We start from the raw sequence: 9399 nt of genomic DNA on the forward strand, positions 1-9399 counted from the left end.
GATCAATTATGATATGGTTTCATAATCAATAAGACGATCATAAAACATGATACTAAAGTACTCTCCCATCTTTTTAGATTGGAGAACTTTTTTCTTTCTGCTTATTTGATTCTTCTTATTTGTTCTGCCATTCATTGAATCTTTTCAATGATTCAAAATTATACTTAATCTTGTAAACATAACCACATTTACTAGACCTTTAGTAAATCATGATGAATAATCTTATCGTTCTTTGTGGTGGACTTGACCAGTGCACAACATTGTGTACCAATTCTCCTAGTCGTTCACTTGACTCTTTGTCAAGGATTAGTCTTAATTTTCCAAATATAAAGGTTCTCATTCATCTACAATACAAGTTCTATGATTCCAAGTTTCTGTCCAATTGAAACTCGAGCAACAAGAATCTTTCCTTAATTGTTAAATTCTCAACATTACCACAAATAACATAACTAAGAACCACATCCATTTCAACATTGCTAAAAAACATCAATTTTCATTCATGCCATTGCAAGGAAATATAAATAAGAGAAAACACAAAATTTATTTTATTTATAAAAGGTGCGGAAAAACTTGTCCTTACAATGCAATTCAAATGAAACTGTGCTATTACATATTCCTAAGCAATATATCATAACTCTAAAAGTAGCAGCTCAAAAATCTGATTATCAAACCATGTGATCAAAATCCATTTCTTCGCGATCAGACTCAACACACTTCTTCCTTTAAGCTTCCTTTCTTTTCTTTGATCCTACAAAACATTAAAATGCAATCTTATCACATCACGTATTAAGAATCTCTAAATAGGGACTTAATAGAGTTAGATAGTGGATTTTATCTAAAGCAGAGTCATACATCTTGACTCTCCCATCTCTTAGATCTCTCAGGTAGTCGGGGCAGCTTCGTAACCAATGCGCCCTCTTTTGGCAGTAGAAACATATGGATTCCTTTGGAATGGTACACGAGACTATCTCAGACTCAACCTTTCTCTTGCGTAGATGTGACAACCCAAATTTCTTCCGTTATTTCTAACCAATCTCTGTTAATAAAATTTGTATTTTATTGATTTTTCCATCAAACTTCTTGGGTTAGAAAATCAAATAATAGTATAGTTAAAATTTTATTCAAGTCAGAAATCAAAAATCACGTGAAAAACCTGCATTTTTCTCGAAAAACAATGTGTGTGCGGCCAGGACGAGTTTACGGCCGTAAACTCGTGTACAACCGTAAACCCGTTTGCGGTTGGTGCCAGGTGGACCCCACCATCGACCATACCCTCCAGCCTATAAATACAGGACCCCCACCTTCATTTGAACCTTCTTGGCCGAAAACACTCTCTTTCTCTCTCTAACTCTCTTGACAGTAAACACCTAAAACCCCTCCTTTCTTTCGAATAACACCAAAAGTCGTCATTTGGGGGCCGATTGGGAGCATCTGGAACACGTTTTCGTCGAAATCAAGCACCCTTGTTCTTGAGATTACGACTGTAAACCCTTCAAATCTTCAAAGGCCGTAAACCCTTCAAAGGACAGTACACGGCCGTAAACCCAATTCACGGCCGCAAACCTAGTTCTCAGCCGTAAACCCCTATTCATGACTGTACACATCTCTTGAGTGGAGAAAAGCCTATTTCCTCGATTCAAACAAGTCCCGGTAACGTTCCTTAACCGAAAACAAGTGTTTTCCTAACACTTTATCTAACGAAATCGCTAATTTAGATACACATATGTATGTATTAATATTAGGATTCCATTAAGTGCCACGTACATCGACTCGAGGATCTTCCAGTTCAATCCGTTGCACCCAACAAATAGTGAGTTCATACCCCTACGATTTTATGGTTTTTAAACGTTTTCAAGGGGGGGGGGGGGGTACAAGCCAAACATAAAGGTTTTCAATGAACCAAAACTTATGCAATTTATACAAATCCATGGTTTTCATAAAACACTTATATACTTTATCCCTTTTGTATTATACGGAGCATAAGGGACGTTTTCTAAATTTAATTGCATAGTTTTTAGAATAGTTTCACGAACATAACCATCAAACTATAATAGATATAGTTTGGGGAATTTCACTATCTTATAAACTATGACTGATTTAGTTTATGACATACATCATTACAAGAGTACAAAAACTAATAATTATTTAAGTATAATTATTTTTACTCTACAAGACATACATCGGATTCAAAGTACAAAAGAACATTACGCATTACATATTATTACTTGTAAATTCGTTAACCTAGTTGGGAGACACGTCCTTGGGCGCTTACAACATTAACTAAGTGGAGGACTACCCTTATGAACCACAATTTCCTGGAGGGAAAGCGTGACTTTTGTGTATAGATCTATATGGGACTGACTATCTCGCACCTTGCTGCTAGCTACAGTCGGACCGGCAGGTCTAAGGGTGACAAATGTCATAAAGGATATTGGCATCCAATTCACATCGTATCAAGTTTAAGTATGGTCATAAAACGCGCCAATAGTTACGACACTTTTACGTAATAATACACTGCTCACGAACAATTGCTTTAATCACATAAATATGGATTTTATTTATGCTTCACCGTTTCAGAATCATTAAAGCAACAACACACACAAGGGAAAATAAGGGATTTTCCTAGTTAAACTTCAGTACTTTACATACTAGTAATAACCAGGGTTTTCAAATAGAACGTACATTACATACTGGTAGTAGCCAGGGTTTTCAAAACGAATCATATTTTACATACAATAGTAAACAACCTTTTACACAAATTCAGTGACTAGGTTTCATTACAAAAACATGCTGATGAACTCACCAGCTTTATGCTGATACGTTTTCAAAATCGCTTGTATTCTTAGGACAACAATAGACAGGTACCCTTGCCAGCTTTTGGAGAAGACGGAGTATTTTGGAGTCTTGTCTTTATCTTTTTGCTACTTTTGATGTACATGAACCTTATATTAAACAAATGTAAATATTCATATTATAATGTAATGATTGTGTTTACTTTGATTACTATGATGCAATTGTTGTGATACTGCATATGACATCCTCCACCCCTAAACGTTTTCATTGTTTGTTTTTATGGTTTAGGGGTGTGACAGATTGGTATCAGAGCTATTGTTTATAGTGAACTTTGTATAACGAACCTTACAAGGTATACAACTATAAACACTAAGGGCCTGAAGTGCTCTGAACTAAAAATATATATTTAAAATATATGTATTTTACAAAAAGTATACAAGTATACCTACATACCAGAAACAATATCATAAGTAGAACAAAACAAAAGTATTTAGATGTTGGATACTGCAGTTAAACATGGGTAGTTATGTAATCATATCTAGGGTCAATATAGCCTGATCAACTATATTTATTCGAGACATGACCAACATGTGCTTGGGAGTGACTGTGGTGTTGCATCAGGCCTAAAACTTACCAAGTATATACAACAAGATATCAATAGAACAAAACATACAACTTAAAATACTATAGGAGTATTTTAGCTAGAGCCTAATACATTGTAAAGATTCATTCCAAGTGTTGCTACTCATTCTTTCTTAGCGATAGTTTACTTGTATTAGTAACTCTTCCTTGTTTATCGCTTAGTAGGACACTTTATCTATCAGCTGAGATATATCTTGTTTCATATCTCTTAATTCGGACTTACCATCCTTTTCTTCCTGACTCTTTATAGAAAAAGATGCCTACCAAGAAAAGACCCAAAAGAAAGAACAACAATCCTCCAACAGATCCAGCGCCACCACCTCCTCAGTTCGATCATGCTATGTTTTAGGCAGCAGTCACGGCCGCTGTGGCTGCCGCAATGTCACAGATAAATTTTGGCAGCTCTAGCGGGTCGGGAAGTGGTGCCCAACCCCTCAATCTCAATGGAAGCCAGGGACACCAGAAGGAGTGTTCCTACAAAGATTTTATGAACGCAAAGCCCAAATCCTTTGACGAACATGGAGGTGACATTGCCTTAACTCGTTGGATCGAGATGATCGAATTTGTCTTCGAGATTTGTGCATGTCCTGAAGCTAACAAGGTGAAGTTTGTAGCTTGCACATTCACCGACAGAGCATTGTTCTGGTGGAATAGTCGGGTCAAATACCTAACCCTGCCAGTGGCAAACTCCATGGGTTGGGATAGTTTGAAGGAACTTATGCTCGCAGAGTACTGTCCAAGGGGCAAGATGCAGAAACTGGAGCACGAACTTTGGAACCTGAAGATGAAGGGTTCCGACATTGCCTCCTATACAACTAGATGATGTGATTTGGTACTCCTATGTCAGGGAATGGTCACCCTGGAAAGCAAGAAAATAGAAAGGTACATATGGGGATTGACGCCCCCAACTCCACGAAATGTCTTGGCTGGTAGGCCAACCACTTTTGACAACGCCAAGTGCCTGGTGTAGACCTTGATAGATCACAAGGTTGATCTTGATGAAGTGGCAACCACTCCCGAACCAGCAAAGGCAAGTGCTGGGAAGAGAAAGTTCTGGAAACAACGTAAAGGCCAGTCTTCGCAGGAGTCCTCCAAGATACAACAAACGGTGGCAGTCCATGCTGCTAATAACACTGCCATTGTTCTTGCAGCTCAAGCACCTACCAACAGATATGTTGGAGCCCTTCCTCGGTGCGACAAGTGCAACTATCATCATCACGGACCATGCCGTGAATTTCTCTGCAACAACTATGGCAAGAAGGGGCACACAGCTTGAGGTTGCACGACACTAGTCCAACCAACCAATCAGGCCCCTGGAGTGGGTGTTGGTCAAGCCTATTATGGATGTGGAAAAGTTGGGCACTACAAGAGAAACTTCCCCAAGGCATCAACAGTTGGCAACATGGGGAAAGTGCTAACAATGGGCCAGGAGGAGGCAATTTATGACCCTACCATTGTTACGAGTATGTTCCTCCTTGACAACTCTTATACATGCATTCTTTTCGATTCTGGTGCGGAGAGAAGCTTTGTTAGTCATGCATTCAAACATCTCCTCAAGCATAAAACCCAACCCCTAACTGAAACGTTTACCGTCGAGATGGCTAACGGTGAAAAAGAAAGCACTAACGATATATTCCTAGGCTGTACCCTTACCCTAAATGACCATTTCTTTCCCATCGACCTTATGCCAATTTCTATAAAGAGCTTCGATGTCATCATTGGCATAGATTGGTTAAGCCTCATTCGTGCTGATATCCTATGATATGAAAAAGCCATCTGTCTCAACCTATCATCTGGTGAAATCCTCATGATTTATGGCAATAAACTCACCTTGAACCTTCGTATCATTTCATGCATCAAAGCCCAAAAACTTCTGCGAAAGGAGTTTCATGCATTCCTAGCTCATGTCATTAACGAAAAACAGGAAGTTAAAGAGCTCGAGAGCATCCCCAAAGTCTTCAACTTTCCTGATGTCTTTCCTGAAGAGTTTCCGGGAATTCCTCCTGAGCGCCAAGTCGAGTTTCGCATTGACTTAATCCCTGGAGCTACCCCCATAGCTAGATCCCCTTACCGCTTAGAGCCAATAGAAATGCAAGAGTTATCCAACCAACTCAATGAGCTACTCAACAAAGGATTCATCAGACCGAGTTCCTCACCCTGGGGAGCCCCGGTCTTATTTGTGAAAAAGAATGATGGATCTTTTCGGATGTGTATCGACTATTGGGAACTGAACAAATTTATTATCAAGAACCATTATCCCCTTCCCTGAATCGACGACCTTTTCGATCAACTTCAAGGATCCAACTACTTCTCAAAAATAGACCAAAGATCAGGGTACCACCAGCTACAAGTCCATGAGGGTGATGTTCCCAAGACAACATTTCAGACTCGATATGGACACTACGAGTTTGTAGTAATGCCCTTCGGTCTAACCAATGCACCGACGAAATTCATGGATTTGATAAATCGAGTGTTCCTTCCTTTTATAGACAAGTTCTGATTATGTTCATTGATGATATACTTGTGTATTCCCGCAGTGAGGAAGATCATAACAAGCACTTGAGACTAGTACTAGAAACTCTAAGGGCGGAGAAGCTGTACGAGAAATTCTCCAAGTGCGAATTCTGGATTCGAAAAGTAACTTTCCTAGGTCACGTGGTAAGTGAGGAAGGTATACACGTGGACCCTTCTAAGATCAAAGCGATAGAGAATTGTTCAGCATCGAAGATGCCCATAGATATCTGTCAATTGTTGGGCCTTGCTGGCTACTATTGCAGGTTTATCCAAAATTTTTCCAGAATTGCTAAGCCTCTAACCACCCTAACTCAGAAGGATGTACCCTTTAGTTGGAGTGAAAAGCAAAACATTGCGTTTTGAACATTGAAATAGGCCCTGTGCAACACACCTATTTTGTTTCTTCCCAAAGGGACGGAGGAATTCATTTTCTACTATGATGCATCCAATCAAGGCCTAGGCTGTGTGCTCATGCAGCGGGGAAAGGTTATTGCCTATACCTCAAGACAACTAAAGGCACACGAAGTCAATTATACAACTCACGACCTAGAGTTAGGAGCAGTGGTCTTCGCATTGAAGATATGGAGGCATTATCTTTACAGAACCAAGTGCACAGTCTTCACCGACAATAAAAGCCTACAACACATTTTCGATCAGAAGGAGTTGAACGTGAGGCAATGACGATGGGTAGAGCTACTCAATGATTATGAGTGCGAAATACGTACCATCCCGGCAAGGCCAACGTGGTAGGATATGCCCTTAGCTGGAAAGAGTACTCAGGTCATAGGGTAAAGGCACTAAGAATGACCATCCATTCTTATTTATCCGAACAGATCATATAGGCTCAACTGGAAGCTCTAAAACCAGAGAATGTGGTGGATGAAGCCTTGAGAGGAATGGAGAAAAACTTAGAGATCAGGGGAGACGGAGTCTATTACTTCATGAACCGGATCTAGACCCTAAAGTTCGGTGGTTATAGAGAGGTTTTCATGAATGAAGCTCACAAGACTAAATACTCCGTTCACCTAGGTTCGGATAAGATGTACCTCGACCTCAAGAAGCTATATTGGTGGCCAAACATGAAAGTAGAGATTGCTACCTTCGTGGGCAAGTGTTTGACTTGCGCCAAGGTGAAGATTGAATATCAGAAGCCCTCAGGTTTGCTCCAGCAGCCAGAAATACCTGAGTGGAAGTGGGAAATGATTACTATGGATTTTATCACTAAATTACCCAAATCTCCGAGTGGGTATGATACCATAAGGATACTAGTCGACTGATTGACAAAATCCGCTCACTTCCTGCCAATCAAGGAGACTTTCAAAATGGAAGGACTCATGCGAATTTACATCCAAGAGATAGTTTGACTGCATGACGTGCCGGTGTCCATTATCTCCAATTGAGATAGCAGGTTTACCTCAAGATTTTGGCAGTCATTGCAGAAAGCTCTTGGAACTAAGATGGATATGAGCACAACTTACCATCCTCAGACAGATGGGCAGAGTGAGAAGACCATTCATACATTGGAAGACATGCTGAGAGCATGTGTCATAGACTTCGGTAAGTCGTGGGACACCCATTTTGCCCTTGGTTGAGTTCTCCTACAACAAAAATTATCATACCAACATCAAGGTTGCGCCTTTTGAAGCCCTGTATGGCCATAAGTGCAGATCCCCTTTGTGCTGGGCTGAGGTTGGTGACACGCAGCTAGCCAAGGGACAAGTCCCCGATATTCCATGGTAATTTGTTCCCACTTCCACTCAGGAATCTCCAAAGGATGCAATTTACCATGCGAACACTGGTGCTCGGCCTTAATCCTGTGACAGGTCAAACACCTCTCTATGAACCATGCGATATCGCTCTTCATACAGGGCCACCGATACTCTCTCTTCAAGTCTAAATACATCTTAGTGGCCCCGGGATGGATTGAAAACCTCGATCGGTGTGCCTCCTCCATCAGAATGGTACGTGCCCCGCCCACAAATGGCACCCAAATCCGACCCTGGAAGGTCATAAGCCGCCAAATATCGGTGACGAACTCCGATACCTGTCCGATAACCTGCTCCCTCTTACGGTTCTCCGGTCTCACGGCGTCAACCTGGGCCCCTCGAATGGTGTCTAGCACCAGAGTCATCACTGTCAATCTCAAACAAACGTCTCGTATCAGAGCGCTCTCTGCCCTACGACTCAGGGCATCAGCTACAACATTAGCCTTGCCCGGGTGATATAGAATCTCACATTCGTAATCCTTTACCACATCCAACCATCTACTCTGGAGCATGTTCAGGTTGGGCTGATCCATCAAATATTTCAAGCTCTTGTGGTCCGTGAATATGGTACACCGAACCCCATACAAATAGTAACGCCAGATCTTGAGGGTGAACACCACGGCCCCCAACTCCAGATCGTGCGTAGGATATCTCATCTCATGAGGCTTCAGCTGCTTCGATGCATAAGCTATGACATGTCCTCTCTGCATTAGTACCGCACCCAGACTTGATATCGACGCGTCACAATATACCATAAAGTCCTCCATTCCCTCCGGAAGGGCCAACACTAGGGCTTCGCACAACGTCTGGTGTAGTGTCTCAAATGAGGCCTGCTGCTCCGGGCCCCAACTGAATATCACGCCCTTTCGGGTCAGCCTGGTGAGTGGAACCGCAATCTTGGAGAAATCCTGAATGAATCTCCGATAATATCCAACCAACCCCAGGAAACTCCTGATCTCTGAAGGGGATCTCGGTACTTCCCAGTTCATCACCGCCTCGATCTTGGCCGGATCGACCAATATCCCATTCTGGTTGACAAGGTGCCCCAGAAAATGGACCTCCCGTAACTAGAAATCACACTTGGAGAATTTGGCGTACAACCTTTCTGATCTCAGAACTTCGAGGATCTCCTTCAAATTCTCCTCGTGCTGCTCTCTGGACCTTGAATATACCAAAATATCATCAATGAGCACGATCACCGAACGATCCAACATCGGTCTGCACACCCTGTTCATGAGATCCATGAATGCTGCCGGTGCATTGGTGAGCCTGAAAGGCGTCACCACGAACTCGTAATGCCCATAACGAGTCCCGAACGCTGTCTTCTGAATATCCTCATCATGCACCCTCATCTGATGGTATCCAGATCTCAAATCAATATTGGAGAACCAAGACACTCCCTGCAACTAATCGAACAAATCGTCGATCCTTGGCAAAGGGTAACGGTTCTTGACCGTCAGCTTGTTCAACTCCTAGTAATCAATTCACCTTTGGTGTGAACCATCCTTTTTCTTGACAAAAAGGATCGGTGCTCCCCACAGCGAGCTACTCGGCCGAATAAACCCCTTCCCCAGCAGCTCCTGAAGCTGCGAGGATAACTCCTGCATCTCTGGAGGTGCAAGGCGATAGGGCGCCTTAGCGATAGGTGCTGCCCCCAGAATCAAATGAATGCGGAACTCTACCT

Source organism: Lactuca saligna, chromosome 5 (assembly GCF_052625555.1).
Source record: "Lactuca saligna cultivar CGN05327 chromosome 5, ASM5262555v1, whole genome shotgun sequence".
Lineage (NCBI taxonomy): Eukaryota > Viridiplantae > Streptophyta > Magnoliopsida > Asterales > Asteraceae > Lactuca > Lactuca saligna.